Raw genomic sequence first — 24,757 nt, forward strand, 5'->3', positions numbered from 1 at the left:
CGACTTCACGGAGTGACTGCCGTCTTTCCCTCCCGGGACACGGCTGCTGGGTGAATGACACCCGTACACAACTCCTTGGATGAAGACGACTTGTGAAAAGCACCTTCAGTCTCCGATTCTCCATTACCCAGCCTTGAGGAACGTCATCACCCTATCCTAAAGTCAAGCACCACTTCCTCATTCCCTCCTGGCGGGTCATAACCCGTCCTTGGTCGGATTTGCCTTTCCATTGCATCACCTGTGTCCATCCAATACCCTGAGGAATCTAAACCCTAGAAGCGCTTTCTAGGCAATTCTTAATCAGGTCTTTCCTTCTTCCTTTTCTAATCTTTGACTTCTCAAGACAGAATTCCAGCTAGCCGCTCATGAACAGAAAGTTCTATTTCTCCCCATTGTTTTACAAGCCGCTAAGCTGAATCTGAAGGAGAGCAAAGGAGAGAAACAGCTTTTTTAAATGAGACATTCTTTTAAATGTCCCTTCCTGCCACAGACCCCCCTGGCCTCCCACCCTGACCCCGGAGGCCTGCTCTGGGACCTTTCCACAGCCCTCATCTAGAAGAACCTCATATTTTTCACCAAATCCACAGCTTAAGAAGTCACATTATAGCCCTTCAGTACATCTGGAAAGATTAGAGTCTATTAAAAAAAAAAAAAGCCTTTGGCACAAGCAATTTAAAGCTCAAAGCTCTAATCTGGAATTGGTATATTTATCCTGATCTTTAATTATTAATGTTGCTTTATTGATCTGATACCTAAAACGCAAACAACAAAAACTGTTCAAACTAATTACGGTGGGCTTTTACCTTTTGGGGCTTCTTTACTAGTCCTCAAATCTAAACCTTTTCTTCCATTAACTGATAGGGTTTAATTCATTAGCAAATTCTAACACTTTGTTTCCACTGCTTGGCATTCCCACCCCTCCCACCCCCCACTCCCAGTCAACAGAAGTACACTAAAATCTCACCCCCAGCAATAGTTGCATGGCCTAGATAAGTGTATTTCTTTAGAACTTCAAAACCAATTTTAACAAGCCCCCTTTCTAGCATTCTGTACCCATTGGCTGCCTGTACTCTAAAAAAAAAAAAAAAAAAACCAAACACCTTCGTATGCCTCTTTATCTTACCACAAAGGCATTATATTATGAACAAGTCTTACATACTGGATGGGGTTGTCATGGAGACATGAGGTCACCCTGACACCTGCTCACACGTTTTCACTGGGTCAGTCAACAGTGTCTATTTGCTAGAGATGTACTCCAGATAATATTTATGGATGGGGGATCTGATGGGTTGAAACAGGGTGCTACTTGTAAGGGTCATTTACTGTTGGGGCTGCCGGCCTGATTTGTGATTCCTGGGCAGAATCAGGATCAGGATCAGAATCCCCACCCCAGGCCGCTAGCTCCTTGCTGTCTTGTGCCACTGACGGCACAGGTAGGAGAAGATGAAAGCGTGCCAAGGTAGTCAGCATCGCTAGAAAAATAACTCTAACTCCTTTGAATAAATTATAGGAAGTAGAAATGGTAATTAAGAATTTATTTACTTAGGTCAGTGTTGGACACATAGTGGGCACTCCATAAATATTTTCAAGATCAATAAACTCATGCCAATTGTCAGGTTCTTTGCCATCAAGGAACTTGCAGCTTAGTAGGAATTCAAACAAAGACACCACCGACCCGTCCTCCCTATCACTTCTGTGACCCCTAAGGGTAATATATGACATTCTCTGACTTCCATACATTCCTCCAAACTCTTTTAAATATAATTATGCATTCTGTTTGTATCACCTCTTGGGATAATGAAGACCATATGTTAAAATTCTCAATGGAAAGTAGAAGAACTACGTTTATTCTGTTGGTTAAATTATCTGCATGCCTTCGGGAAATCATGACGTCTAATACACTCAAGGTGCTACAAGAAGGTTCACACCAACAGGATAGAGACAGTTCTTTCCTTGCCTTGAGGAATTTACAATGGAAACAGAAAAACCAATCAAACTGATATGAACCAGATGAAAAATATGATATATTTTTAATTTTACTTGACCCTATTTTTTGGACATAGTACACACTTAATCTATGGTTGTTAAATGCACACATTTCTAAAGGCACTACTCAGACTATTGGAAATAATGCTTGAGTGATTTTTCAAAAAATATTCTAAATTTCCAATCCACTGTATTGCCTTCCTTTCAAGACAATTCAGTCCAGGTTTGAAGAGTAAGGGCTGCTGTCATAAACTGCTAGATGCTAAGAGAAGCTGGAAAGATTCAGCTATATCTCTTAAATCTATACACCAAATGAACGTCAGGAAGACTGGCAGGCTTTTTCAGAGGACTGGCATGGTGAGTTAAAGGCAAAAACTGACAACATTATAGGTATGTTTGACGTTGTACTTACACATAGATTTTAGCGATTCTTCAAAATATTAAAAATGTTTTAAAATGACCCACTAGAGCATCATCAAAAATGATGACATATCAGTTTTAATTATGAAAATTAATAATTGAAAGTTTATATATTTATTTGAGAGAGATAATATTCTCCAAATATTGTTCTCTAATTATTGTGCTATTCAAAATACATAGTGATGCTTCAGAAGATATATTTCCTTTGTCATGCCTGGCAAACGAAACAGAATTTTATGTAGTTATGTTGAGAATGGCTAAGTCTTTCCTTTGAGATATATGACAGCCATAAAAAATCCCAGGAGCAGAGATGATGTCATATATAAGACTAATTAACACACCTACAGGATAATGTATGTTATATGGTCTTTAAATTTTTATTAAGGTCACTGTGAAGTATGGCTTAAAACTAATGATGGGGAAGACTTTGGGCTCCAACCCCACCTGTGGGATATGAGGAATAGCAGTGGAGTCCCTGCATGAAAATAAGATCTGCTTCATGTCGTTAAAGTCCATCACCCCTAGAAGAGAGCCCTCTGAGAGACTGGGACTTTAAAGAATCATAGGAGGTTGTCAAGTGGACGAGGAGGGACTCGGCATCCGTTGAGAAGGAAGATCCTGGCGAAGGCATAGATGCATGCTAGCTCATGATGTACCTAGGGAATTACCAGCATTTCACAACAGAAGGTAGAAACTGGTGAGAGATAAGTCAGTAGGGAGATAACCAGATGAAAGCCAGGGGAATTTTGTTTTGATTCTGATGATGGAGAGTGTGGCAAAGAAAGTGGCAGTCACTCATTCTAACCAGTCACACTCGTTTCTGCGTCCGCCTCAAAGGGCAGCCCTGTGACCAGCTCTGGGCAGTAGCCTACGGGCAGACGTGAGAGCTGTCATTCCTAAGGTAAAATTAACAGCAGGTGGGCTTGAATCCCCTCTCTCCCTCTCCTCCTTAAAAATCCAAGGAGCTCTCGGTTGGAAGGCATGGCCACAAACACTGGAGGAAAGTTATCCTCAACAGTTGCTTAGACCCACAGTGGGCTTTGCATGAGCAATAAGTGAACCGCCGCTGGGTTAAGGCACTGGGATTTTGGTATACTCTAACCGACTCTCTCTTGTCCAGCAAAGGAAAGCTCTGGAGCATTATAAGGTGGGATTGACATGGTTAGATAAGCTTCTTAAGAAGATGGTGTGGCTGCCTTATGCCCCACGTTGAGATCAGCACACATTGGAAGGTCAGAGGCTGCAGGAAGGAATCGGTGGGTCTGGGAGTGCTGTGTGATGATAAAGGAACACAAAAAGACTACCAGACTGTTGAAAGCTTAGAAAACCCTCATCTTTTATGTCAGGGGGTCTGGAGAATGCAGTGGGGGCGGAGAAGGTTGGAAACAGCACCAGGTAGGGAAGCGGTGCCAAGAGGATACTTAAGAGCTTGTATTAGGCTTCTTGCCCAAATGGGCAATGGATCTGAAATTGTGCGCATAAAGCAAGAACCTGGCATGGGATTGGAGGTGATGAGTGTGCAGGATGCCTCGGCTGGTGCAAGGGAGGGAGGCTGATGGGAAGGGTTTCAAGTCATAGATCTAGACAATGTCTGGGTAAGTCTCGTGGAGCCAGAGACAGTCCCAGCCTAGGACTGCAGCGGTTTTGTTGCAGAGAGTAAATAAATTGACTGCCAGCATTGTATTAAGAGAGAAGGAGAGAGATCCATATGCAAGAAAAGCACTTAGAGGCATCTGACTGTTGGCTGGAGGAATGTTCTGGGGCTTAGGTGGGTTGATAAGTTGAACACAGCACTGTTAAGTCCTCAGTGAGTGGAGGGCTCAACCCACCTTGCATCATCTGGGGGAGGCAGATGTGGGGGGGGGTCGAAGATGAGGAGAATCGGGGAGAAGAGTCTTCAGTGGGTATGAGATGCTGTGTAAGATTCTTTCCCTTGATTATCAAGATGTCCTTTCATAATAGGTCTATCAAGGAATGGTATTAGGCCAGTTAGGGCCCTGTGTTGGAATGACTGAGAGAAGTATTAGCTTCAGGGTCAAAATTTAAGGAGGCACCTTATATTTGCATAACTCAGGCTCTCCTGCCTTATCCTAATCCTGGTCCTGTCAGGTCCTGTCTTTATTTAAATTTTTATATTTTTTTCATCATGGATTTTTTTTGTGTTACCTTTAAATTTCATTAAATATTGCATTTACATGTTATTTACATTGATCACAGTTTTTTTTTTTAATGCCCCCTTAAGTTTTGCACCTGCAGCAAATGCCTCATTTGCCTCACCCTAATCCTCAGGGCCCTAATTCTGGCCCTGAGACTCATGCTGCAAATCAGGAGAAGCCAAACAAAGCTCATATGATGTTTGTATTGAATATTTTGCCCAAGGCAGCATGTCTAGTCAACACAAGAGGAGATTTCAAACACAGATTTCAAAAGCTTGACTCTGAATCTCCATTCTTCCTATCTTATTGTCTCTACCAAATAAGCTTACCTATTACCACTTGGGAAGGTGGGAGCATCAGTCGGCACGAAGCTGTTCCAAGCAGGCATGTGCGCAGAGGACAATGGTAGGAGTGGAACTGGGGGAATGAGGACCTAGACTGCTAAGCCCTTTCCAATGGTTATAATAGGATCAAGCGTGCGTGCAAGCTCAGTCACTTCAGTCGTGTCTGACTCTTTGCCTGCCAGGCTCCTCTGTCCATGGGATTCTCCAAGCAACGATACTGGAGTGGGTTGCCATGCCCTCCTCCAGGGGATCCTCCTGACCCAGGGACTGAACCTGCATCTCCTGGGTCTTTTGCATTGCAGGCAGATTCTTTACCTCTGAGCCACTGCGGAAGACCACTATCACCAAGAGTTCACGGTAACACAAAGAAAGAAGACCTTACCCACTGGACAGACAGCAAAGGAGTCTACTGAGATGAATGGGAATTTCTGAACACCGAGTGGTTATTGATGTCTTTAGAGAAGCATTTCTTCTAGGAACCAAGGCAGTAGGGAAGGAAAATATTTTATTTAGGGCTGTACTATAGTATGTTTAAATGGGTACTATAGATGCCATTGGTCTTCTTTGGAGTTCAAAAGGTACATTGGCTTTAGAAGCACTTGATACATATTTGTTAAATAATTAAATTATTATTTATTTATTATTCATAAAATAAATTATTTATTATTACTATGTGTAGGTTATAAATAATAATAAAAACTAGGCAGCTTTACTATTGAGTCTCACAGAAGAATGCAGGAGACCTGAATGAATGAACTTGGACAAATCTCAAGGATACATTAGACAAACAAAGAGAAGAAGAAAAAGATGCCTAGAATAACCCAACTTATTTTTAGATTTGATGGCATATGTGTCTGCATTTAGACAGAGTCACGCTCCTGAGCTGAGCTGAACAAGGTGGTCCAGGGAGCCAAATGGAATAGACGATTATGCCCCATCCTGGGATCACAGCTAATGAGTGCCACTTCCAGTATTATGAAGAGAATGGAATATAACCCTCCAGTCACAGAAAAAGGTGGACCGTGGCGGAACACCTAGAAACAGATCTAACTTCTCCAGTTAGCGAGCCTAGCATGGTGCTGGGCGCACAGCCTCTATTCACTGGGTGAACAAAATAATCTCATCTCAGGTAAAACAAGTCTTAGGGCATCACATGTATTACGCCGGAAAGAAGCATTGCGGTTGAGAAAGCCTATGATGAGCATATGATCCTCTGTGTAACGTGAATTTTGGGCATTTGCACACACAAAGAATCTAAGTTTTCATAAATCGTTAATAACAGGTTACCGTCTCAGGTCAGTGGGGAGCAGATTCTGAGAGGAAGATTTTCAAAAGCAGAAACTTAACTGGGGGAAAACTCTCAGGATCAACACTTGCATGGGAGGGAACACACTCAAGGCTGTGCAGAGGGAGAAGCTGGGCTGGCATGCAGTCGTAAGGGAGGCTTCAGCCAGCCTCTCAGCGATCTGGGACTGCCCTTGAGACTTGTCCTGAACCAGGGCAAGTGGGTCAGCCCTTTATACAAGTGCGTCTATAAGTCATTTGATATGAGCTGCCTTTAGGAAAAAGTCATGACTTTTAACAAGGCCCAGGGCACCTCTCAAAGCAATAATACTCCCAGCAGCTGGAAGAATGAGTGCCTGTGTGCTTCCACCCAGAAGGTGGATCCGATGGTACCTCATTCTTATCACAGCTAGCTTTCAGATCAGTGACTGTGAGCTAAGTCTTCTGACGCTATCACAGAGTGCCAGCCTAAAGAATAATAACAACAATAGTAATATTCATTAAGCTATCAATATTTATTGCGTCTCTGCTAAGTGCCAGGCACCTAGCTAGATTCTGTGGCTACAGCAGTTTAAAAAAATAGATGAAAATGCCTGACATGTTTGCTCTTATATTTTAGAAGGAGGATACAGACAAGATAGATATAACTAGCTAGCCAGCTAGATGGATGATGGATGGAAGAATGGCTAGACAGTAAGATGGATGGATGGACTGATGGATGGATGGATAGGTGGATGGATATATGCATAGATAGATCGTTGTTCAGTCACTCAGTCATGTCTGACTCTTTGCGACCCCAAGGCATCTTGTCCTTCACTGTCTCTCAGAGCTTGCTCAAGCCCATGTCCATTGAGTCGGTGATGCCATCCAACCGTCTCGTCCTCTGTCGTCCCCTTCTCCTCCTGCCTTTAATCTTTCCCAGCATCAGGGTCTTTTCCAGTGAGTCAGCTCTTTGCATCAGATGGCCAAAATGCATAAACAGATACACAGATAAATCGAAAGAGTAGTCAGAGATTGTGAAAAGTAGAGGAAAATAAGCCAGAAGAATGGGGGTAATGCAGGGGCGAGGGTGAAATTCAGTGCTTTATAACCGATCCTGGAAGACCTTAGTCAAAAAAAAGTAGTTTCCGATCAAAGCCCTGAACAAAGCGATCAAGGTGTGTGTATACTGGCTGTAAGGAGGCCCCGGCTAAGAGAAAAAGGATGATAGCTAGCGTGTACTAAACGCTCACCTTGGGAAAGAAACCCTGCTAGATGCTTCACTAACTGTATCTAGTTTAATCCGCCAACAGGTAATATTAGTTCCCTTTGAGGAAACTGAGACTCTAGAGATGAAGGGATTTTTTTCCCCTAAGGTCACTCAGCAAGCAAGGAAGGGCAGGAGGCAGGAGTCAAAGCTTGTGTGAAACCTCAGTGCCTCCTTAGGAGGAAGGAGAGCCCAGGGACATGGGGCTCAACTTCAGAGCAGGGAGATGTGTCCTGGCACCAGCTCCCGGAGCTGGTCAGGACCGGGCACGCCTAGACCCTCCACCCAGCAGGGGAGGGACGGAAGTGGTGACCGGGTCAGCCCGATTTCAAAGCCTGAGGGCTTCACCACTCGCCACCCTGCCTCCCAGAGAGCCCTGATTGGATGTGTGCCAACCGGCAGGGCTGGCTCAGATGTTAATGCCCAGACAGACCGGTCAGTGCAAACCGTTCCCGGAGCACCCAGTCTTCCTGTGTCCACTTCACAAAACAAAGAACAGACTGACGAAACCCAGGGACATGAGAGACCCCGCGGCTTGGTGGGGAGAAGCAGGAGAACCAGCCGGGCTGGCGCAGACAGCGGGCTGCCCCTGTGCCGAGCGAGGCCTGCTGCTGGCTCCGGGCCCTTGGGCCCCATTGTATCTCCTCCACCCCTTGACAGAATTATTGGCCTCTTTGGCACCCGGCCCCCCGAGCATCCTCCCAGGCCCCGGGCCGTGGTACCCACAGGATGCAGCCTTGGTGAAGAGGGACAGATGGGTCTGATGTGACGATGTGGACCTCGCCCGAGGCCCCTACGTTTGGCTTTTCCCACACAAATCAAGCTGATTCTGCACCAGGAGTCACTTTGGCTTTTTTCAGCAGACCCCAAACTGAGGGACACTGAGAAAGAAAAGGGCTAAGAGAACTGTTGCTATCTGACCCAAGCTAAGTCTGCTGTCTCAGGAGAGTCTCCCCAGGCGGGTGTGTCATCTCCAGTTGATGAAAGGCCTGCAGAAGGTGAGGACAGGGCCTGTCCCTTTGCGTCCCTCCCATAGATGGCCACAGTAAAGTTTCTGCTGGGCTATGTGCAAGGCTCTACAGGGGGTACTCAGGTCAACCAGTAGTTACTGAGCACTAAATTGAGTTAGCAGGATTCAGATTAAAACCAGAGAGGCCCTCTCACCAAGGACTTTATGACTTAAAAAGGAGTTCTCAGTCCTGGCTGGATTTTACTTTCACCTATGACACGGTCCATCACCTCCAAAACAAAACACCCAGGTCCAACTCTGGGAGATACTGATCCAGAGACATGCTAGCTTCCAGGAAAGTGCTAGAACCTGTCCTCACTGGATCCCGAGTTCAGATTTGAAAAGGTTCCTGTCTCAACTTTCTCTCCTTTTTACCTCCAATGGCAGAGTCCCGTTGGGTCAGCTTCATTCCCATGAAGTTCTCTCCCATGTCTCTACTAGCAGCCTGGGGTTGTTTCCATGTAATAGTTGTTGTTTTGGACCATTCTGCCCCCAAGCTTGAGCAAAATTCACAACTGAAACTTACAAAAGATGTAAGCTTCCAAGATGCTGCTGTTACTACCTGTGAAGCCTTCCTTTTATTGACTTCTCGGACTCTTTCTTCACTTTATTTCTTTCCTACTCCATTCCTTAGCCCTGAGGTCTAACACTAATGCAGGTGGGGGGTTTTGGGGGTGGGTGAGGGTGGAGTAAGATAGCGAGATGCGCAGTCAGGGGTGAATCAAATTAGTGGGAGGTGCAAACCTCCCCAGATTGGGGCTTCTGGCTCCTGACTTATTAAATTGCCCCCAATGCCTCCTTGATATCTTGCTGCTTCCTCTGCACTTGAAAGCATCCAAATCGCCTCATCGTTAATTTCCATTTTGCTTCTCTGACTCTGAGTTGTTTAATCCCTTTTTTAAAGTCTTATCTGACTCAGCAATCTTTAAAATATTTGGAAGATGTTTGCTTTCCTACTGGAGAGTAGCCATCGAGTATAACCACAGGGCCATGTGTTAATTAGGCATCTAATCTACCATTTCCCAAGCGGGCCCTGATAATAGTTTTGCAGAAAAACTGAATTTGAGATATCTCTTCCAAAAAGACTTTGGTTGGCTTCTATCTTGAATCTTTCTCTCTGGAAATGTGTTCTCCTGAGTCTTTTAAATCAGCGTTCTTAACATACCCGATGTAAACCCTATCCAACTAAGATTAAAAAATAAGACTTTGTTAAGAATTGAGGGGGGCGGGGGGCATGGAGAAGAACATGGGTTATTAGATATTTTTCTCTTCTTACTTTTTCAATTATACCTCTTCTCCCCAAAGTTGAAATTTCTTCTATTCTTGGATCCCACCCTACTATCACCACAGATGCGCCTATGTCCAAATCCCATCCGCTTCCTGACGGAGCCAGATGTTTCCTGGCCATAGCTATGACAATTCGCCAGAGTCTTCTGGTGTGTCCTTTGGCCAGGACAAGAGCTATTTCCAGTCACCATTTTCTCATAGGGAATGAGTACCTTCCAGCGTGGCCTTCCTCAACCTTCTTTTCCTTTCTCACCATGGCTGCCAAGAGGGGCTCTGAGTGGCCTCCACCCATTTCAATGCAGGGGTCTGCTCAACAGGGAGTGCCCCCTCCCCAGAGCCCAGCCAGGTCAGCGAACAGCCTCAGCTCTCGTCCCCACCCTGTCACTGTTCCTTCTCCGTGTACGGATTACTCTTCGGGTGCTCTGCCATGAATAGAGACTTTACTCCCCACCCCCCAGTTTTATTGATCAGTAAAGTATCCTGCATGGTATCTCTTGCCTCCCTTGAAACTGATCACTCATGGGGCTCAGACTATGTCATGGATGACATGTCCTTGGCACAAGACCTTCGTGTACCCTTACCTGGCCATCTGTTTAGAATATGGGATCAAACCATCAGAGGTGGTAGCTGATCCCAGACAGTGGGGAAGAAGAGAGAACAGCAAAGTAAGTCTCACTGGCATACTCAACCCTTTGGTCATGAATGTCCCCATGTCACAAGACAAAGAGCTAACCCCCAAGAGGTTCAGTGACCACAGTTACAAAATGTATTTGCTGGTGTTGAATGGAGACTAGTCCTCCTATTACTTTTGTCAGAAAAGACTCTCTTTTCCTGCATGTGTGTATGTACGTACATTGGTCACACGTAAGCACCTGTGGTCCACAGTACTAAGCGTAACGTGCTTCAGAATCAAATGAAATGCTCAAAAGTTCAACGCTGCAAGCGTTTCCTAATAACAGGGCTTAAAAAAAAAAAAAGAATAACAAATATTAGCCAACCAGAACTATAAATGTTATCAAGCAAAGCAAACATTCCATCTGTAATTGTTATTGGAGATGGATTAATATGAAACAGTCAACATGGCAGACTCCTAAAGAAAAACTCAAGGTTGTTGGAGGAAAAAAAAATGCTGAACTGTGTACAAGTGTAACTCTGATACGATGGTGGTTATTTTGCAAGAAAAGGAAATATCAATTCAGGAATTTTTACCAAGAATTATTGCCCATTCCCCATGGTTTTTTTTAAAGACCATTTCCTAAATTATAATAGAATGTGGAGAGAGACCACTTGACTTTTCTTGGGTCTCCTGCCATCTTTTAAGCTACCTCTCAATGCCTCCTATGAAGATTTCTTTGCTGCCCAGAGTTCACGGTGTGCCATTCTTTCCATCAAATGCAGTTGAACTTCTCATCAGGATATACGGCTTGGGACAGCCTAGTCCGAGTCACCATTGTTATTCAACTGGGTGACAGAGGTCTGCACTGGTCATCCTGTGTCCTTTCCTGCCCCTCCCCAGTCTAGTCTCCCTACTTCACGCAGCTGGTGTAATCCTTTTAAAATATAACTGGGTTCACATTACTTCCCTTGCTTTAAGCCCATCATCTGTTCTAATACATGGGAAACAGTCCAGACATCTCCCAAAGCCTCCCAGATCCTGTGTGACGTGGCCTCCGCCCTCCCCTTGCTCTCTTCGCTCCAGAAACGCAGAACGCCTTTCGGTCTCATCAATGTACCAGGCTTTTTCCTGCCTGTGCGTCTCGTACCTGCTATGCCAAAGCCATTGAAATCTCTTTTCCCAGCTCACTGAACATTTTTAACAATTTCTCCTGGTGACTTTTTTTTTAATGGGTACTCATGTTTCATAACAAAGGGCATCAAGCTTGTTCTGGAAAGGACCAAATAGATATTTTTGTTTCTGTGGGCCAGTCACTCTCTGTCAGGACTGCTCAGTTCTGCCCATCATACCTTTAAAGCCATAGATAAGACATCAGTGAGCAGGCATGGCTATGGACCAATAAAGTTTTATTTACAAAAACAGATTCAACAACAACAAAAAAAAAAAAAAAGAGGAAAAAGAAGCCAGATTTTGCTTGCTGATCATAGCTTGCCAACCCACTGGTGTAAAGAAGTTCTTAAGTAGGGTTATGCTTCAGAATCCCTTCAGGACAATTTTTCACAAAACAGACATCTGAGTTCCTAAAGGGATGCATATGTGCATTTTTAAAAAAGCATCGTAGATTCCTGATGGAAACTACAGGATGGAAAGAAGTGAGAAGAAAATGTAAATTATATATATATATATATAAATTAACATGGAGAAGAACTTAAAATATTTTCTTCCATTCCCCAGTAAATTGAGCCTTCAGTTCAGTTCAGTTCAGTTCAGTTGCTCAGTCATGTCCAACTCTTTGCGACCCCATGAATCGCAGCACGCCAGGCCTCCCTGTCCATCACCAACTCCCGGAGTTCACTCAGATTCACGTCCATCGAGTCTGTGATGCCATCCAGCCATCTCATCCTCTGTCGTCCCCTTCTCCTCCTGCCCCCAATCCCTCCCAGCATCAGAGTCTTTTCCAATGAGTCAACTCTTCGCATGAGGTGGCCAAAGTACTGGAGTTTCAGCTTTAGCATCATTTCTTCCAAAGAAATCCCAGGGCTGATCTCCTTTAGAATGGACTGGTTGGATCTCCTAGCACTCCAAGGGACTGTCGAGTCTTCTCCAACACCACAGTTCAAAAGCATCAATTCTTCAGCGCTCAGCCTTCTTCACAGTCCAACTCTCACATCCATACATGACCACAGGAAAAACCATAGCCTTGACTAGACGGACCTTAGTCAGCAAAGTAATGTCTCTGCTTTCGAATATGCTATCTAGGTTGGTCATAACTTTTCTTCCAAGGAGTAAGCGTCTTTTAATTTCATGGCTGCCTTACCTTGGCTCAATTACTGAGCTCAATTACTAGGAATTACTGAGCTTCCTATTCCTAGAATATTCAAACAAAAAGTGAGTAAGGCTCTAACAGAAATGATGTCTAAGAACTTCTGTTGAAGCTCAACAAACAAAATGCTGCCCATCTCCAGAACATTATATAGCTCGATGGTGTGATAGAGCTTGAACCCTATTATGAAATAATCTGAATTCCATCCCAAGTTTACCACGTGCTGCTGCTAAGTCGCTTCAGTCATGTCCGACTCTGTGCGACCCCATAGATGGCAGCCCACCAGGCTCCCCTGTCCCTGGGATTCTCCAGGCAAGAACACTGGACTGGGTTGCCATTTCCTTCTCCAATGCATGAAAGTGAAAAGTGAAAGTGAAGCCACTCAGTCATGTCCGACCCTCAGCAACCCCATGGACTGCAGCCTTCCAGGCTCCTCTGTCCATAGGATCTTCCAGGCAAGAGTACTGGAGTGGGGTGCCATTGCCTTCTCTGGAGTTTACCACGTAGTACGTGTTTAATCCTAACATTTTTCTCAAGCATCTCAAGACTGGGTTAGCTTATTAAACTGGGGAGAGGAACTAATACTTGATCGGCACAGTGCCAGGGTGGACACACGCTACATGCGTGATGTCGTTAGCACAAACCCTGACCCTGATGTAAGTTCCCAATGATTCATATGCATTCTTAGCATATTAGTGTTAAGATTTGTATTTACCTTGCCCCACCTCTCACTACTTTGACCGTGTATCAGAAATCCCAATTTGTGGTTTAAGGTATCTAAAGCATGTCCTGTCCACACTGGGCTCACGGGGCTCCATGCAGCCCGGCTGTAACTGTCTGAACAGCCAGGACCTTTGTCGAGCATCATAATTACTTGTGAGTCTCCATTCTCTTCGCCTCATCCTCGGGGCACCCACCCAGCTGTTCTAAGGCCCCCGTGTACTCAGCTCACAGACGGTTTGCTGGGGCACTGACGCTGTCTTTACAGAAGGTTCCAGGCAGAGGCCTCCTGCTTCCACAACTGTCCCAGAAACGTCCTCAGGCCATAAACAGATTTTTGGCCAAATACACATGGCTAAGAGTTCACATTTTAGGCCCTTTTTGTGCTGAAGGTGTGGGCCTTGGACTCTTCCTTGAAATCTCACCACTGTGGGAACAGTATGGAGCTCTGGGCTAAGAGAGCAGCTTTTCTGATTCTGGGATGAGCTTTCCCTGCACATTTTTGGCCAGCAGTCCCACACTGCAGTACTGGCTGGGGTACACACGTTATCAGCACAGGCTTCCTACCCAGCCGCTCAGTAACGCTTAGCATTTCACTCTGGAGGAAACACAGGCCCAACCATTCATTTCCAGAACCACAGATGGTACAGATACGTCTCCAATCAATACCCGCACTGATACGTTATCAGTGGGAATGGATCCTAGGAAGTGCTCTCAAGTTGATGTTATCGCACTAAGTAAGCCACTAATCATCCTGCCTTACAGGTCACTCTGCGTCCCAGCCGCGCAGCTTCACACCTTAAAACCCGCAGTGGGCCTGAGCACTGCAAATCGCACGCCTGCCACGGTGACAGGACAGTGCAGATATTAACAGGTGGGTCTGGTGTTCGGACTCCCGTCTCTGGCCCCGCCATGCTGCAAGAGCCCTCGTCGGGGAGCAGGTTCCGAGGGAGTGACAGCTGAGACAGAGTCGTCTCCTGGACGGTGGCATTCTCCAGGCCCGTCCTGAGCTATGGCTGCAGCGCCTGGCAGCCTGCAGTCTGCCGATTCCTCGGGACAGCGCAGGAGCCTGCATGCCAATCAGCTAGCGCTTGCCAAGCTCCACCCCAAGTTAACTATAGCCGACCTTCATATTCCTCTTTTGGAAATAAGCTTCCAGGCCGGTTACTACAAGGAGAATCTACTCTCAAGCCTTGGGTTTTCAAAGAAGTGATGAAATGGGTTACTATCTAATATAACAGATACGTCTTTTCACTTGTATCAGCTTTCCCCGGAGGCGACAGGCTGCGGGGGGCGCTCCGCAGAAACAGAGAGGCAGTGGAACTTCCCTCAGCAAAGCCGAGGGGTCCCGAGGAGAGGTGAGCCTGCTGTCCGCCAACCCAGCCCCTCGGAGAGCAAGAGACAATCAGACACAACAGGGCTCCGTGGAAGCAGTTCCACTCCACTGCCACAAACTCTTGGTTTATATAGACAAGCGAGGGTTTTGCGAGGGTTGGACCAATCACGTTAAAGGTCAAGTCGTCATACGCTTCATTGTAACAGGAGTCTATGGTGAGCACACACTGTCCACGTGCACGGAAATCAAGAGAGCCAATCAAAAGTTTTAACAAACAACTTAGGCCGCGCCCTCATCTCTTCCGCCAGGCACCATCTTAGTTCTAAACCGCAAAGCTAGCCCTTCTTTTTTAAGGTTTCCCATGTAGGGCCCCACAACAGGCAACTTTCTGGGGCTAGGCAGGCTCACTCCCTGTCTCCTAGAATTTGAAAAGGCTCTAAGGACACCTGTATATACATGGCTAAAATACAGTGTGACTTCCAGTGGAATTAACTGGTGCAAAATGAATGCCACTTAAGACTTCAAAGATTTAGTGAACCTTGTAGACTGCTGCTGCTGCGAAGTCGCATCAGTCGTGTCCGACTCTGTGCGACCCCAGAGATGGCTGCCCACCAGGCTCCTGTCCCTGGGATTCTCCAGGCAAGAACACTGGAGTGGCTTGCCATTTCCTTCTCCAGTGCATGAAAGTGAAAAGTGAAAGTGAAGTCACTCAGTCGTGTCTGACTCTTCGCAACCCCGTGGACTGCATCCCACCAGGCTTCACCGTCCATGGGATTTCCCAGGCAAGAGCACTGGAGTGGGTTGCCATTGCCTTCTGTACCTTGAAGACTACACATGTATAATGTGAATTCTACATTCATTGACTACATTTTTAGCCTCAAGTCCACTGTGGCCACAGGAAATATGGTAGGAAACAAGACAGACACAGAAAGAGGCTCAAGGAACGTTGAGGTGTGTGGGGAAAACAATTATTATATAAAGAAACAGCTGATTCAGTACGGTTAGAGGCTTCATTAGTCATGCTACTCCAGAGGAACAAAATCAGTAGGGTTGTGTTTATGGTATGTGTGTGTATGTGTGTGTGTAGATCGATCGATCTATCTATCTACCTATCTTGGGGGAGAGAGAGAAAGATTGAGATTTACTTTAAGAGCTCAGCTCTTGAGATTGTGGGGCTGACAAGTACAAAATCTACAGAGCAGGCTGATACTCTGGAGACCCAGGAAAGAGTTGCTGTTGCAGCTTGAATACAAAAGTCATCTGAAAGCAAGAATCTCTCTTTCTTGAGGGACCTCAGTCTTTGATTTCTTCAGGTCTTCAACTGATTGCATTAAGGTCACCTATGTTAATTATTTTATTAAATTATTACTGATTTAAATATCGATCTCATAGAAAATAAACCCACACAGGGACACTTGGATTTGTGTTTGCCCAAACATCATGACTTAGTCTGGTTGACGTATAACACCTAGTCCTATTGACTTATAAAACACAGGGCTTTCTCAGTGGCTCAGCAGGTAAAGAATCTGCCTGCAATGGAGGAGATACAGAAGATAAAGTTTCAATCCCTGGCTGGGGAAGATCCCCTGGAAGAGGAAACGGCAACCCACTCCAGTAGTCTTGCCTGGAAAATTCCATGGACAGAGGAACCTGGTAGGCTACAGTCCAAGGGGCTGCAAAGAGTTGGACACGACTGGGCACGAGGCTCACGGCCACACAGGGCCCAGCGCTGTCGAGGACGGGTGCTACAGGAGCACGCAAGGGAAGGAGCGGCTGTGCACGAGGCAGGCAGGCTTCCTACTGGGAGCCCCGCCTCCTTGGAGTCACACTTCTCGGCCTTGAATGTGGACTGGGCTTACTGATCGGTTTCAAACGAAGGAAATAGACCGGAGGTGATGGGATGTCATCCCTGAGATTTCATTAGAAAAGTTCTGACTTCCATCTTGCTAGCTGACTCTCTCTACTGCCTTCTTGGTGAAGCAAGCTGCCATGTGGGAGAGACCACAGGACAGGCAACAGGGCACAGCTAGCACTCACCACTCAGAGGAGAGCTGAGGTCTCCAGTCCAATGGCCCCTGAGGCACTGAATGCTGCCAACACCTAGCAAGGATGTTTCGAATGAATCCTCTTCCAGCCGCGTCTTCAGATTAGACTACAGACCCTCAACTGACACCTTGACTACAGCCACGTGAGACACCGTGAAGCTGCACCCAGATTCTTCTTTCAGAGAAACCTCGAGATATATGTGCTATTTTAAGCTGAGAAGGTTAGAGACAATTTATTAAGTAACAATAATATCTAATACAATAAGCTGATGGAAGGTTCACCAAAGAAGTGGTGCTTAATAAGACATGGAAGATACATGCAGGTGGGGAGTATGTGTATCCATATCTTAAGAACATGGCAGCTGGTAGAAACTTTAGGGGTTGATCAGATTGTTTATGCTGAGGCCAAACAGCAGAGGGGGGAAAGTTTTGCTTTTTACATAAGAGAGAATACCAGAATCAGGGAAGTTGAGTTTCTGCTTAAGTTTCAGACATCAAGGAACTTATTTCCCTAGACTCTAAACATCATGGGATTTGGAAGAATCTCTGAATGATCTCATTACTGCTACATGGCTGATCCTGGTACATAGCAGGCACAGCAAATCCTGAATAAATGAAAGAAAAGATGGATGAATGGGTACAGAGAATGTACAATTTATCCTGACTGAATGAATATATTAATAAATATATTTAGACCTGATGAAGATTGTTCAGGAGAAGCAATTTCCCAGTTGTTCAGAGACATCCACTCTACCTTGAGCTGGTGAGGAGTCTGGGTCATCTTGAGGTCTTGAGCATGGTGAATGACGACACGGTCCAATTCACAAGTCAGGGGTGTCCCAACCTAAATCATTTGTGAAGAGCAGCTGACTCAGCATTTTAAGTGAGGAGTAACTGTTGGGAACAGGAATGAGGATGGGATAAAGAGAGTTCACAGCTGAGCAGGTCACTTGATAATAGGCTCGTTTGGTGCCAGGGCTTTCCTGCTGACATGGAATTCTGCAACCCACAAAGGGGCCCTGGATGGGCACGCTGCTGCTGCCTGACCCGCACGCTTCTGGAACCTCCAGCGGGCTCCATCTCTCCAATGGCTGGGGATGGGCAGAGCGGAGAGCACCCAGCCTCTCAGTTCAGGACCCAAAAGTTGGGGAACCAAAAGCAGCAGCATCACCTGTTAGACGTGCAAATTCTCAGTGCTCCAGACCCAATCAGACCTCAGGGAAGAAAAGAGAGACAGTGATCTCTGCTTTCACAAGACCTCAGGGGATTCTGACTTGTGCCTGGGTTTGGTTTAGAGTGAAGGGCGGGGAGGGGTCCTGCAGCGCTCTGGGTGGGAGATAACGAGGGCAGAACCAATGGAGGTAGGAGTAAAGTGGGAATATGGAGGCAAAACTAACCCATACTTTTTAAAGTTAGAATTGCTTAGATTTGATGATCGATCAGAGATAGAAGGTAGATTCAAGAGAAAATTCCAGGCTAGCAATGGATTCTGTCTTAGATATGGGGTACAGGGCAACAGAGGTTTCCTGGGATAAAGGATTTTAAGCACTGAAACCAGGAACACACTGGGCAAATCTGGACGTTTAGTCACCCAAGCGGTAAAGTTTTGGAAATAGATAATTTGATTGCTATGGACTGAACGGTATCCCCTTTCAAAGCTCATATGTTGAAGCCTCAACCCCCAGTGTGACTTATCTGGAGCTGAGGTCTTTGGGAGACAAAGTTAAATGAGGTCCTAAAGGTAGGGTCTTAATTTGATGGGACTGTGGCCTCGGAGGACAAGGAAGGGAGAGAGAGCGCTCTGCCATGTGAGGACACAGCAAGGAGCCCGTCTGTAAGCCAGGAAGAGAGCCCTCTCCAGAATCTAATCTGGATCTTGCACTGCCAGCCTCCAGGACTGTGGGAAAATAGGATTCTGTGGTTTCAGCCATCCAGTCCACAGTATTTTGTTATGACAGCCCGAGCTGACTAAGATGGTGATAGTTTTATTTATCGAGTATTTATTATGTGCTAAACACTGTGAAGTTCTTTCCATAAATCATGTCACATAATCTTTATAACACTCTCTGAAACAGGCATGATAATTATCCTCAATTAACAGATTAGTAGACTGAGGCTTAGTCAGGTTAAGCTATTGACTAAGATTACACGGCTAATAACCAGCAGGGCTGGGGCACTGGTTTCCATTTGGACTGCTCAGAGAAATCATTTGGGAGCTTTCAAAAATATTGGTGCTTGGGTTCCACTCCCAGGGTTTCCAATTTAATTAAAGTGGGGCGCAGGTTGCACACTGGGATATTTGAAACAGACAAGGTTGAGATCCACAGTATTCAAATCACCTAGGAAACATGTAAAGGAACACACAGGCAGCCTCGCCCTGCACTAATTAAATCAGCAATGCAGGTACTTCCCAACTGCACACACCCAGTTGTAAACACCCAGCCTAGAGCTGGGACCCAGGTCTCCAGCTGCTGGATGTCAGACAAGTGGCTTCCTCAGCTTTGTTCATTCCAAACGCTTGTAGATGATCCAAGAGGAGTTGTTGGGAGCCTGTGTCCCAATATCCAGGTCATAAAGCAGATTGAGGCTGGAAGTAAAAATAAAGACCTGAAATCTTCAACAGGAGCTTGAAAATTGAGATAGTGCTTCTGTAAGAATAACCTAGGCAAGGAACCCAGAAGTAGAGAATTCCAAAGAACAGGATGGACTTCTGGTTGTTAAAATATTTTGCCTCTCAGTGATAAAACAGTCCTCAGCACTTGAATACTGTTTTAGTGAGAAGCTTGACCATGGCACAAAGATCAATCCTGTGGCCTCCCTTGGCGCACAGAGCCCAGTAGGGACAGAGGCTATAGAGAGCTCAACCCACCGAAGTACAAGGGGTCAGCCCAGACTTGCAACTTGCTGCTTGGCAGCTGCTATGCTCCATAACACACTTGAGATGTTGGTGGACTCTGTGGTTTAACATCATTGATTTGATAGAGTCAAGTCAATTCAGAAGGATGATGTGGGGATGATATCAGGGAGGCAACCTCTAGACCAAAGTACCAAAAAAAAGTTCTGTGTTTTTATTACAAGTGGACCTATTCTCTGTTGTCATGAGAGGGAAAGAGGCAGACATTTATTTTTCTATTACTGCAGTTATTTCATTTTCTCTCTGTTGCTCTAGAGTCTAGATTGAGAATCCTTTTAGGTCTATTTCTGTATCCTTAAAGCACATGTCAGTTCTTGGAGCACTGTGAAAGCTCAGTAAAGGTTTGTTGATTGAACTATCCTTCTAAGTTAACGGATCATGGGAGTTGTATAGTGATGAAATGATTCAAGTTTGTCAAAATGAATCAAGAAAGTCTAAGCAGACAGAGGAGGAAAAGCTATGAGAAGCCCAGTCTGGACGCATCTCTAATTCTTCTTAATGTCTTTCACTTTGTAGGAGGGCACGTGATGCAGCCATGAGCCATGACGATGTTCAAGAAAGGTGGACCGTGGAAGGAAGTAGCTTGCTGCTGGTGTGAAAAGCACGGAAAGGGAGGAGGAGAGCTTTGAGACAAAGTCAGTTTTCTCTCTTAGGCCAAGAATCATAGATCCAGGGACTTCCCTGGTGACCCAGTGGTTGACAATGCACCTGCCAATGCAGGGGTCTCGGTTTGACCCCTGGTCTGGGAAGATGCCACGTGCCACAGGACAATGGTGCCACAGCTGCTGAGGCCGCGTGCAGCCACTAGGCTCTGCACACCCAGAGCGTGTGCTCTGCAACAAGGGAAGCCCCCACAACGAGCCCACACACCGCAACTCGAGAGAACCTGCCCACAGGAGCAAAGGCTCAGCGAAGCCAGAAAGCAAGAGTCACAGGTCTAGAGGCGTGGTGCTTTCTCTCAATGTGGTATCACCTATCCATCTATTATCTATTGATACACCTACCTACCTATCATACATTACCTATCTGTCAGTCATCAACTGCTTTCTAGTGATGACAGAATAGACTCTATCTTCTTTCACAAATTTTTGAGACATATTTACGAAACATTCTGAAGCTCCTTAGACAAATTCTCTTGAGAAAACTGGGATCAAGCGATGAGAAATCCAAACTGCTTGAGTAATGGTTTCCATGTAGTAATTACCTAGGTGAAAATGACTCTGGTTTTTCTTCATGGACATAGTCAAGTTTTGTTAAATGTCACAAGTTTCTTTTCTATCAAAATCAATAAACTGGCAAGAAAGTTCCACAAGCTTGCCAGCCTTCAGGGGGCTTTTCTCAGCTGGCAAAAGAACTCGATTGAAGAAACCATTTATTTGATGAAGTTGGAAGATCCCCAAATTCATAAATCAATTTCCAAATTGCAGGAAAAAATATTACTTTTTAAATGCCTCTAATTGTTATTCATTATTCTAGGCCTGCAAAACTTCACCAGAGTGCTTTATTGATGAAGCAGCCTTCAAAGAACATTATTCAGGTGCCGGGGAGTGAAATGCACACCGAAATAATAGATTGCAGTAGAGGGGTCTTGATTTGATGTTGCTTGCTTTGGGCTAATTGGAAAAACAGAGAGGCTTTTTTCATTTGCACATTTTTCTCCCTCAAATTTCTTTTCCTCTTTTTTTTTTTCTTTTTTAAGGAAGGAGAAAAAAAATTATGGGGAAAAAATTAAGGCAGGCTGTTGGAAAGAATACTGACATCAAGTCTGGTTTTTCTACTGAAAGCTCTCTTTGTGGATTCCTACCTATTTGCAGACACAATACAAATTGTATGTCTGATAACTGCAACAGGATTTCTCAGAACCTAGCCTGCTGGGCAAGGAAAGTACCAGGCCTCCCTGGGAAGTACTTTCACAGACCCACCTGGATCATCCAGGAAACACCTGGAAATAGCCCCAGTCCTGAAAGGAAAATTTATGGCTGTTTTTCCGTGAAGGCTTTTGAGAAACGAACTGTGTCTTTGATAAGCCAATGCCAAACAATGCACTGTGTGGCGCCCACGAGGCCAGAGTACTGTTTGCAGGGTGTATGCAGCACCAAGCAATCGGCTCTGGGCTTCTCCTAAGCATCAAAATTGACCCATTCATCCGTTCATGTATGGCCCATCTTAAATACAAAAAAAAAAAAAAAAGACCTTCCACAGTGCGCTTCAGCTGAAGTCTAATTTCTTCATCCCTTTTAAGCTTAAAACTCCTCCAGAGCCATCTCATATCCATCTCATATCCATCTCATATCCATCTCATATCCACTTCCTCACCCTCCACTCTTTCCATATGCACCTAAGCAGACATTATTCAGGTTATCTGAATTCCTTTTATTCAATGACTCAACTGCGTTTGACACAGCTGACCTGTCACTTCTGAAAACACTGCAGCTTTCAAATACCATCTATAAACACTGACACTTCTCTCACTTATATCTCCAGCTCAGTCTTCTACTTTGAGTCCCACAGGAGTCAACCAAGGTCACCCCTGACTTCTTCACTTGGAGATTTACTAAGAACTTCTAACAGGATGTGTCCAAAACAGAACTCTTAATTCCCCAACTCCAAATCATTTTTCTGGCAATTTTTTCTATGTCCACTCTGTGGCCAGACCCCAAATCACAGAAGTCACTCTTAATTCCTATTTTTCCTTTTACCACCCCCCATGATGGTTCTATGTCCAGAACACATCTGGAATCCAATTTTTTTTAACGTCTTCCCCTTCTTATTCTGGTTTAAGCTCCCATCCTCTCTCCTCGAGTCCCTCCCACAGTAGCTTCTTCTATCAACCCCTCCCTACTGTTTCCAGAGTCTCTGAAAAGTTTAAATCAGATCCGATTTCCCAAGACACTACTCCAGTGATGTCCGGCTGCAATCAAAATAAAACTCAGGGTCCTTAACTCGCCCTACTGTGAATGTGCTTTGCTCACCCCTGACTGGCACTGACCTCCCATCACGCTTCCTTCTCTTGTTGTAGTCTTGCTGAGGTTTCTCCGGCCACCCCAGCTACAGGCTTCCCCTGATCTCTGACACCCCCTGACCTGGAATCCACTACGCTGCGTTCCCTTTGTGTGCTTAGTTGCTCAATTGCGTCCGACTCTTTATGACCCTTTGGACTGTAGCCTGTCAGGCGCCTCTGTCCATGGGATTTCCCAGGCGAGAATACTGAAGTGGGTTGCCACTTCCTCCTCCAGGGGATCTTCTTGATCCAGGAATCAAACACACGTCTCCTGTGTCTCCTGCACTGCAAGCGGCCTCTTGACCCACTGAGTCGGTGGGGAAGCCCCCATCATAGCACAGGTGGTCGGCTGAGATTTTCTCCGATTTCCTATTTGCTGACTCTGCCGCCTCGCTGGAGCAGACGATGACAATGACAGGACCTGCATTCCGCCTGCTGCTTGTTGCTGACGCTGGCCACTCCCTTCACCGGCTAGAAGCCCAGCACACAGCCCACCAAACTGCTCAGGAAGCTGGGGGTGTTTAGGCTAGCTGTGACCCCCAGAAGAGAACACAAGTCATCTGGCGTCTTCGCCGCATAGCATGGGAAGGATATGGTTTTTCAAGCATCCGAGGAAAATTTCCAGTTCATGGTTAACAGCGTTCAAGGGTCTGGATAGGACAGCAGAGCACATTCTAGAAGCTGGAAGCGATTTCAGTGACTGAGTGGGCCTGGGGAATGGAGGCCGGAGAGCCTTATGAAAGACGAGACTGGAGAGGAGGAAGGCACAGATTATCGCGAGCCTCATAATCCACAAGAAGCCATTTGCACTTTCTCCTGAGCTCACTTGGGAGAGGGAGAGGGGCCTGGTTTGCTCTGCACATGATTCAATTCATTTGGCCAAATGGGGGATGCAGAGGGCATGGGGAGGTTGCTAAGTGGGCAAGATCTGAGACCCTGGAGGCCAGTTACAAATTGAAGTAAGCTGGGAGAGAGTTACGTGATCTAATTTTTAAATGCCAGAGAGAGAGAGAATCAAACACCATGCCCGTCGATTTGACAGGTTATTCTGTGTAATTAATTTTTGAAAATTGGATTTACCTGGTGGCTGATGACTCCTCGGAGCACTAGTCAAGGGCTCCGTGGCCCTGAGTGGGTCACAGCGGAGTTGAGGGCGCCTATTGCTCTGCTCTGAAAAGCCTTCCACTTATCCTGCCATTGTGTAAGGATCACGTAGGTGGGAATGAGAAAAATCCAGTTTCAGACTCTTAATACCACAACTTCCCTGGTGGCTCAGACCGTAAAGAATCTGCCTGCAATGTGGGAGACCAAGGTTTGATCCCTGGATCGGGAAGATCCTCTGGAGAAGGGCATGGCAACCCACTCCAGTACTCTTGCCTGGAGAATCCCATGGACGGAGGAGCCTAGTGGGCGACAACAGCTTAAGCAAAGAGGGAAGTTTATTCGGTTATAACCAAACTCTGGGCCGGACGAGGGCGACTGACACTGCCTTCAGAACCTCTCTCCTCTGCCTTCTGGCTTTGCAGAGGGGCTTCCCAGTTAGCCCCACCCCCGCCTCATGCCCTCATCTCCTCTATCTCCACGCTTTATATCCTAGCTGACCATTCTGCCAGGGAGTTCACGGGAACGCCAAGGGCACCCGAGTCTTCCTCCCTTTGGACGGGCAGGGCCTGGAGCCCACCTGGTTTCCCCTCTTCTCGGCCAGATTCGTTCCCACTAGACGCTCCTGTTCTGGCAACTGTCACCTGCTCCAGTGAGCACTGCCGTTGTTCAGCTGCTCAGTCGTGTCCTTGCGATCGCCTGCACTGCAGCACACCAGGCTTCCCTGTCACCATCTCCCGGAGCTTGCACAGACTCATGCCCATAGAGTCAGTGATGCCATCCAAGCCTCTCATCCGAGCAAGTCTGTTCCCTTTCCGACTGGCTCGGTGCCTCCCTCAGCGTTCCCCAGCATCCGGTAACACATTTTATTGAATTTTTTTGGACATTGTAACCTACTTCTCTTGTTAGTCTGTGACCTCCCTTAATCTTTTGACATCTCCTTATACCCTGCACTAGAGACTGAGGTTG

This window comes from Capricornis sumatraensis, chromosome 20 (assembly GCF_032405125.1).
Source record: "Capricornis sumatraensis isolate serow.1 chromosome 20, serow.2, whole genome shotgun sequence".
Classification (NCBI taxonomy): domain Eukaryota; kingdom Metazoa; phylum Chordata; class Mammalia; order Artiodactyla; family Bovidae; genus Capricornis; species Capricornis sumatraensis.